This window comes from Symphalangus syndactylus, chromosome 19, assembly GCF_028878055.3.
Source record: "Symphalangus syndactylus isolate Jambi chromosome 19, NHGRI_mSymSyn1-v2.1_pri, whole genome shotgun sequence".
In the NCBI taxonomy this organism is placed as follows: domain Eukaryota; kingdom Metazoa; phylum Chordata; class Mammalia; order Primates; family Hylobatidae; genus Symphalangus; species Symphalangus syndactylus.
Window position 1 is genome coordinate 45,241,024 of NC_072434.2, and position 9,446 is coordinate 45,250,469.

Here is a 9,446-nt window from a genome sequence, read left to right on the forward strand (position 1 = left end):
AGGCCCGCGCAGACAGCCAGGGGCTCTTATAAAGGCCCACAGGCAGGCAGGCTCCACCCCTTCATGCCTGCCGCTGAGCCCTGGGACAGCCCGCCCTCCGAAGGGCCCCAGGGCACTGAAGCCTGGGGCGGGGTGGGGGGGGTCGGGGAGGGAGGTGGTGCTGGTGGGGCCAGAGGCCAGAGAGGAAGCCGAAGGGGGAGAGGGGCAAGGGGTGAAGGGGGTGGGTTTCCGGCGGGGGCTGGCTCTCCAGACCTCTCCAGGAATCCCGCGGGAACTGGAAGCCATTCTCTGGGCTCCCACGCGTCTTCGGTAGGGAGAAACCAGCCTGGAAGGGTGGAGTGGAGTGTGGAACTGAACCTCCTAGAGAGTCTTCAGCTTTCCAGGCCCCCTCTCCGTGAAGACACCAAATGCCTGTGAGTGTCGCTGTTGCCGTGACAGTCTCATACACGCAGGTGTGTGGCTCCCGTTCATTTCCACATCGAAGACCAGAGCGAAACCCCAGAGAAAAGATACATCCCTGGCATGATGGCCTGATGATGGATTCCTGTGTCCCGCAACGTGAGGAGTCTTCAGTGTGGCCAGTTTGGAAACTGGCAAGGATAGTCAAAGAGCTTTGCACGATGATGAAGTAGGCTTCATCCCTTGGATGCAAGTCTGGTTCAACGTACACAAATCAATAAACATAATCCATCTCATAATTAGATCCAAGGAGAAAAACCACGTGACTATCTCAGTAGATGCAGAAAAAGCCTTTGATAAAATTCAACTATGTTTCATGGTAAAAAGTCTCAGTAAACTAGATACTGATGAAACGTATCTCAAAATAATGAGAGGTATTTATGATATACCCACAGTCTACATCATACTGACTAGGTAAAAACCGGAAGCATTCCCTTTGAAAACTGGCACAAGAATGCCTTCTGTTACCTCTCCTATTCAACATGTTGTTGGAAGTTCTGTCCAAGGCAATGAGGGAATAGAAAGAAAGAAAGGGTATTCAATCAGGAAAAGAGGAAGTCGAATTGTCTCTGTTTTCAAATGACATGATCGTATATTTAGAAAACCTCATCATCTAAGCCCAAAACCTCCTTAAGCTGATAAGCAACTTTAGCAAATTCTCCGTATACAAAATCAATGTGCAAAAATCACAACATTTCTATACACCAATAACAGACGAGCAGAGAGCCAAATCATGAGTGAATTCTCATTCACAATTGCTACAAAGAGAGTAAAATACCTAGGAATACAACTTACAAGGGATGTGAAGGACCTCTTCAAGTAAAACTACAAACCACTGCTCAATGAAATAAAAGAGGATACAAACAAATGGAAGAACATTCCATGCTCATGGGTTGGAAGAATCAATATCGTGAAAATGGCCATACTGCCCAAGGTAATTTATAGATTCAATGCCATCCCCATCAAGCTACCAATGACTTTCTTCACAGAATTGGAAAGAACTATTTTAAAGTTCATATGGAACCAAAAAAGAGCCCGCATCGCCAAGTCAATCCTAAGCCCAAAGAACAAAGCTGGAGGCATCACGCTACCCGACTTCAAACTATACTACAAGGCTGCAGTAACCAAAAGAGCATGGTACTGGTACCAAAACAGAGACATAGATCAATGGCATAGAACAGAGCCCTCAGAAATAATGCCACATATCTACAACTATCTGATCTTTGACAAACCTGACAAAAACAAGAAATGGGAAAAGGATTCCCTATTTAATAAATGGTTCTGGGAAAACTGGCTAGCCATATGTAGAAAGCTGAAACTGGATCCCTTCCTTACACCTTACACAAAAATTAATTCAAGATGGATTAAAGACTTAAATGTTAGACCTAAAACCATAAAAACCATAGAAGAAAACCTAGGCAATAGCATTCAGGGCATAGGCATGGGCAAGGGCTTCATATCTAAAACACCAAAAGCAGTGGCAACAAAAGCCAAAATTGACGAATGGCATCCAATTAAACTAAAGAACTTCTGCACAGCAAAAGAAACTACCATCAGAGTGAACAGGCAACCTACAAAATGGGAGAAAATTTTCACAACCTACTCATCTGACAAAGGGCTAATATCCAAAATCTACAGTGAACTCAAACAAATTTACAAGAAAAAAACAAACAACCCCATCAAAAAGTAGGTGAAGGACATGAACAGACAGTTCTCAAAAGAAGACATTTAGGTAGCCAAAAAACACATGAAAAAATGCTCATCATCACTGGCCATCAGAGAAATGCAAATCAAAACCACAATGAGATACCATCTCACACCAGTTAGAATGGCCATCATTAAAAAGTCAGGAAACAACAGGTGCTGGAGAGGATGTTGAGAAATAGGAACAATTTTACACTGTCGGTGGGACTGTAAACTAGTTCAACCATTGTGGAAGTCAGTGTGGTGATTCCTCAGGGATCTAGAACTGGAAATACCATTTGACCCAGCCATCCCATTATTGGGAATATACCCAAAGGACTATAAATCATGCTGCTATAAAGACACATGCACACGTATGTTTACTGCGGCACTATTCACAATAGCAAAGACTTGGATCCAACCAAAATGTCCAACAACAATAGACTGGATTAAGAAAATGTGGCACATATACACCATGGAATACTATGCAGCCATAAAAAATGATGAGTTCGTGTTTTTTGTAGGGACATGGATGAAACTGGAAGCCATCATTCTCAGTAAACTATCACAAGGACGAAAAACCAAACACTGCATGTTCTCACTCATAGATGGGAATTGAACAATGAGAACACATGGACACAGGAAGGAGAACATCACACTCTGGGGACAGTTGTGGGGTGGGGGGAGGGGGGAGGGACAGCATTAGGAGATGTACCTAATGCTAAATGATGAGTTAATGGGTGCAGCACACCAACATGGCACATGTATACATATGTAACAAACCTGCATATATACATATATTTGCTCAAAAACCCAGTGTTACAGTACTGGCTTCTGAGGCACTGAGCTGTGAGCCACTTTTTAAAATAACAAACTGAGTCACTCACAACTTAGTGTTGTTGTGAGACTTTGTGGGGGTGCCCACCACATAGGCTGAGATGAGGCATATAGATATGATTCTAAAAATAATGAACAGGCACTGGAATACTTAATGCCAGAGGACAGTATCTAATTTTTTTTTAATTTCAACCTCTTTCTGGTGTAGAATGGAAATGTAAGGCCAGTGGGGTGGTGCCTTTCCCAGGATCACACTGCTGGACCCCAGGCCTGTTTGAGTTGCAGGCCATGCTTCCTCCCACCCCTCCCTGTAAAGCTTCTCTCAGTTTATGCATTATTTTATTATTTAAAATATATACACACATATATAGATATTATGTGTATATATATACATATGTGTCCATATATACATATATACACATATATACGTATATATACATACATATATACATATACGTGTATATGTGTTTATATATATGTATATATATCTATATATACGTATATATATGTGTCTATATGTGTGTGTGTATTTATTTATTTATTTATTTATTTATTTATTTTGGAGACAGAGTCTCGCTCTGTCGCCCAGGCAGGAGTACAGTGGCGCGATCTCAGCTCACTGTAAGCTCCACCTCCCGGGTTCGCGCCATTCTCCTGTCTCAGCCTCCGGAGTAGCTGGGACTACAGGTGCCCACCACCACACCCGGCTAATTTTTTTGTATTTTTAGTAGAGACAGGATTTCACCATGTTAGCCAGGATGGTCTCGATCTCCTGACTTCATGATCCACTCATCTTGGCCTCCCAAAATGCTGGGATTACAGGCTTGAGCCACCGTGCCCAGCCTATATATATATATATTTTCAAGACAGTATCTCGCTCTGTCATCCAGGCTGGAGTGCAGTGGCACAATCATGGCTCGTTGCAATCTCTGCCTCCTGGGTTCAAGTGATTCTTACACCTCAGCCTCCTGAGTGGCTGGGATTACAGGGATGCATCACCATATCTGGCTAATTTTTGCATTTTTAGTAGAGAAGCATTTTTGCCATGTCGTCCATGGCTGGTTTCAAACTCCTGACCTTAAGTGATCTGCCTGCCTTGGCCTCCCAGTGCGCTAAGATTACAGGCATGAGCCACTGCACCCAACCGATTTTTATTTATCCTATCTCATACATCCCCAGTGAATGGTTTTGGAAGTTGATGCTGGCATAATCCCATTATGCATACTTCAGGTCTGGGGAGACCTGAAGCACAATGACTTTTATATGGTCACAGAAATGAAAAGAAAAAGAAGGTTTTAACCCAAATCTGTTTCTTCAAACCTGGGGCCTTGGCTGCATTTAGATCTTTTTGAGGAGTAAGGAGCATAATTGTGTGTGCATAACAGTGTACAGGTAAAGAGTGGACACGGGAGAGGAGGGTGAGCAATCAGCAGCCCTACGGGGCCTTTGCATAGATTTGTGGAAGAAAAGGGCTCAAGGGATGGAACCTTGAAGAAGTTAACAGGCTTCCCTTGTGACAGAATCTGACAGAATTTAGAACTTTGGGAACCAGACACCCACATGCTAGAGACAGCCCTGTATCTAGCTCATTTCATGGGAGATGCTTCAGAGAGCACTGTGTTCTCATTGTGTGCTACATTCCTAAGCTGTTGCCTGAGAAAGGCTCAAAGTGAGAGCCCTTTCCGGTAATATACACATTGGCTCAGCGCACATCCTTGATACCTCTGACCATTTGGCAAGAGGCACCCACAGGTAACACAGTGTAGCCCAGGGCAGGTCCCTCCATGCCAGGCCTCCCTTGTCATCTCATCTGGGCAACCCCACGCTGCCCACCATTACCATGTATTGCAGGGGGAGCAGGAAAGGAGGAAGCTCTTCTTGACAGGGGGAAGTTGTCAGGCATTGGAACCCTGGTGGGTCTGTCACGTTCATACCCAGGTCATGGCTGGTGGAATAAAAAGTTGAACGTTGGGGACCAAGTGCGTCTACTCAGATGTGAATCCCAAGGCCTTAAACTGTCCTCTGGTTTCCTCACTGGCTGGGGGTCTATGAGGATGCTCCTATGTTCCTGATCTAGGAAGCAGAATTTCTAATGGGGATGTGACCTGGTGGTAAAAACAAAGCAGACCATTTTTTTTTTAATTAATTTTTTTTTGCACACAAAAACAATAAACATTTTCTAAAAATACATACAAACAAAAAGATGTGTATCAAACATATTAAGAAGGTTGCACATGGGAAGTCGGGGAATAGAAATGGGGGGTGGGAATTAAAATAAATGAGAGAGGGACTTTATATGGATCAGTGATAACAACTCAATCCTCCATTTGACAAAGAAGAAGGAGAAGGAAGAGGAAGAAAAAGAAAGTGGGATAAAGGATCAGAAAGGGAGGAAAATAGAAAAAATTAGAGTATAACTCCAGGGTAGACCTGTTTTGTTATCACTGAGTTGGTTGGTTGGTTTCTCTGTTGTATTTTTCATATGTTTCGCCATGTTGGCCAGGCTGGTCTCGAACTCCCAGCCTGAAGTGATCAACCCGCCTCGGCCCCCCAGAGTGCCGGGACCACAGGCGTGAGCCACCACGTCCAGCCCCCACATTGCTTCTGGCCTCCGTGGTAGACCTCCAAGACGGGGCGGTCGGGCAGAGGCGCTCCCCACAACCCAGACGGGGCGGCCTGGCAGAGGCGCTCCTCACTTCCCAGACGATGGGTGGAAGGGCAGAGGCGCTCCTCACTTCCCAGACGATGGGTGGCCGGGCAGAGGTGCTCCTCACCTCCCAGACGATGGGTGGCCGGGCAGAGGTGCTCCTCACTTCCCAGACGATGGGCGGCCGGGCAGAGGCGCTCCTCACTTCCCAGACGGGGCGGCCGGGCAGAGGCGCTCCTCACTTCCCAGACGATGGGTGGCTGGGCAGAGGCTCTCCTCCCTTACCAGACAATGGGTGGCCGGGTAGAGGCGCTCCTCACTTCCCAGACGGGGCGGCCGGGCAGAGTCGCTCCTCACTTCCCAGACGATGGGTAGCGGGGCAGAGGCGCTCCTCGCTTCTCAGACGATGGGTGGCCGGGCAGAGGTGCTCCTCACTTCCCAGACGATGGGCGGCCGGGCAGAGGCGCTCCTCACTTCCCAGACGATGGGTGGCCGGGCAGAGGCGCTCCTCACTTCCCACACGATGGGTGGCCAGGCAGAGGCGCTCCTCACCTCCCAGACGATGGGCGGCCGGGCAGAGGCGCTCCTCACCTCCCAGACGATGGGTGGCCGGGCAGAGGCGCTCCTCACTTCCCAGACGGGGTGGCCGGGCAGAGGCGCTTCTCACTTCCCAGATGGGGTGGCCGGGCAGGGGCGCTCCTCACTACTTCCCGGATGGGGCGGCCGGGCAGATGCGCTTCTCACTTCCCAGACGGGGTGGCCGGGCAGAGGCGCTCCTCACTTCCCAGACGGGGCGGCCGGGCAGAGGCGCTCCTCACTTCCCAGTCGGGGCGGCCGGGCAGAGGTGCTCCTCACTTCCCAGACGACGGGTGGCCGGGCAGAGGCGCTCCTCACTTCCCAGACGGAGCGGCCAGGCAGAGGCGCACCTCACATCCCAGAAGGCACAGCCGGGCAGAGGCGCTCGTCACTTCCCAGATGGGGCGGCCCGGCAGAGGCGCTCCTCACTTCCCAGACGGGGCGGCCGGGCAGAGGCGCACCTCACATCCCAGAAGGGGCGGCCGGGCAGAGGCGCTCATCACGTCCCAGAAGGGGCGGCCGGGCAGAGGCGCTCCTCACTTCCCAGACGGGGCGGCCGGGCAGAGGTGCTCCTCACTTCCCAGACGGGGCGGCTGGGCAGGGGCGCTCCTCACTTCCCAGTCGGGGCAGCCGGGCAGAGGTGCTCCTCACTTCCCAGACGATGGGTGGCTGGGCAGAGGCGCTCCTCACTTCCCAGATGGAGCGGCCAGGCAGAGGCGCACCTCACATCCCAGAAGACGCAGCCGGGCAGAGGCGCTCGTCACTTCCCAGATGGGGCGGCCCGGCAGAGGCGCTCCTCACTTCTTCCCAGACGGGGCGGCTGATCAGAGGCGCTCCTCACTTCCCAGACGGGGCGGCCGGGCAGAGGCACTCCTCACTTCCCAGATGGGGTGGCCGGGCAGAAGCGCTCCTCCCTTACCAGACGATGGATGGCCGGGCAGAGGCGCTCCTCACTTCCCAGACGATGGGTGGCCGGGCAGAGGTGCTCCTCACTTCCCAAATGATGGGTGGCCGGGCAGAGGCGCTCCTCACTTCCCAGACGGGGCGGCCGGGCAGAGGCGCTCCTCACTTCCCAGAGGATAGGTGGCCGGGCAGAGGGGCGGCGGAGCAGAGACGCTCCCCACCTCCCAGACGGGGCGGCGGCCGGGCAAGGGCTGCAATCCCAGCACCCTGGTAGGCCAAGGCAGGCGGCTGGGAGGCGGAGGCTGCCGCGAGCCAAGACCACGTCACCGCACTCCAGCCCGGGCAACACCGAGCACCGAGTGAGCGAGACTCCGTCTGCAGTCCCGGCACCTCGGGAGGCCGAGGTGGGCAGAGCACTCGGGGTCAGGAGCTGGAGACCAGCGTGGCCAACATGGCGAAACCGCGCCTACAGCCAAAGGAGAAGAAGCAGGCAGCGGTGGTGGCGCGGGCCCGCAGTCGCAGGCAGTCCGCGGTGCGGGGCAGTAGCGAGCCGAGTAGACTGCAGCCTGGGCCACAGAGGGAAAAGAGAAAGGAAGGAAGGAAGGAAGGAAGGAAGGAAGGAAGGAAGGAAGGAAGGAAGGAAGGAAGGAAGGGCAGACCATTAACTTGCTGTTTGTTTTTTTTTTGAGGGAGTCCCACTCTGCAGCCCAGGCTGTAGTGCAGTGGCGTGATCTTGGCTCACTGCAAGCTCTGCCTCGCAAATTCACGCCATTCTCTTGCCTCACCCTCCCGAGTAGCTGGGACTACAGGTGCCCCCACCATGCCCAGCTAATTTTTTGTACTTTTAGTAGAGACAGGGTTTTACCGTGTTAGCCAGGATGGTCTCGATCTCCTGACCTCGTGACCCACCCGCCTCGGCCTCCCAATGTGCTGGGATTACAGGTATGAGACACCACGCCCCATCAGGAACTTTCTTTATAGAGCTGCATTAAAATCAGTGAGCAGCTGTTTGATGGGTTCAACTCCCCCATCTCTTTGGACAAGGGGCAGGTTCACCACACCCCCACGCATGGCATACAGTGAGCTATGGTGAGAGCAGGCACATGGGAGTCCCTACAGACAGGGGCCTGACAAAACCAGGATGGGCCCAGGACCCAGACCCAAATGTGGAATTTCTCTGGGCTCTCTCTTAAGGCTTTTCAATGAGTGACTCAAAGTTCTGCCCCCCAAAAATCTGGCCTTCATTAGTCCCAATGGCAACTTGGTTAGATGTAAAGTCCTTTTTTACATACTTGTAGAAATATCAGAGAAGGCCTTTCTGTTGTTTTTACTCTACACTAGGCTGTATTTATTCATGCTGCTACAGTTTGTATTGTTTTAATTATTCACTCCTTGTACCATCTGTAGCAGACAGCCTCACTGTACTGCCAGACCTTCTCCAAGACTTAAACGCCACCACTATCACTACTACTCTACAAAAATAGGGAAGAGGTTACATGAAAAAGGAGTTACATTGTTCCCTGCATTTGTCTGCAATATGTCATCTCAGAGAACTCATCCCTGCAGCCCATCAGGGCAGAAGCACCGTGCCCTCACATGTCTTTTTAATGTTCTATAATGGAGGTCACTTCCCAGAGTGGTTTACCTTTTTGATGATTATTATTTCTGATCAAAATGGAATAAAACTAGAAATCAATAACAGAAGAAAACAGAAATATCAACATATGTATGGAAATTAAACAACTCACTTTTGAGCACGCTCATGTTTAAGGGTTGTAAGACTTAGTATTGTGGAGACGTTCATGATGCCTAAAGCAAGCTACAGATTCAATGGAATCCCTTTTAAATTAACGATTTTTAAAAAAAAAATAGAAAAAGAAACCAAAAAACTATATGAAACCTCAAGCAACCATAAAGAGCCCAAAAATGTTTAAAAAAACAACAATGTTAATGACCTCATCTTTTCTGATTTCAAAGCACATTACAAAGCAACAGTAATGAAAACAGTTTGTTTCTGGCATAAAAGACAGACAATTTCCCCCCCAAAAAAAGAAGGTAGCACAGATGTAAACTTCACACATATGAGCAAATAGTTATTTACACACCCATATTCATTGCAGCACTATTCACAAAGGCCAATATGTGAAAGCAACACAAACTTTCCTCACAGAATGAATAAAGAAATACAATTTGTAATATAAAAGTAATGGAATATTACTCAGCTTTTAAAGGCAGAAAATCTTGTTAACATCCACAGTAAAGATAAATCTTGAGAACATGATGCTAAGTACAATTAGTCACAATAAAACAGATACTCTATGATTCTACTTATATGTAATAT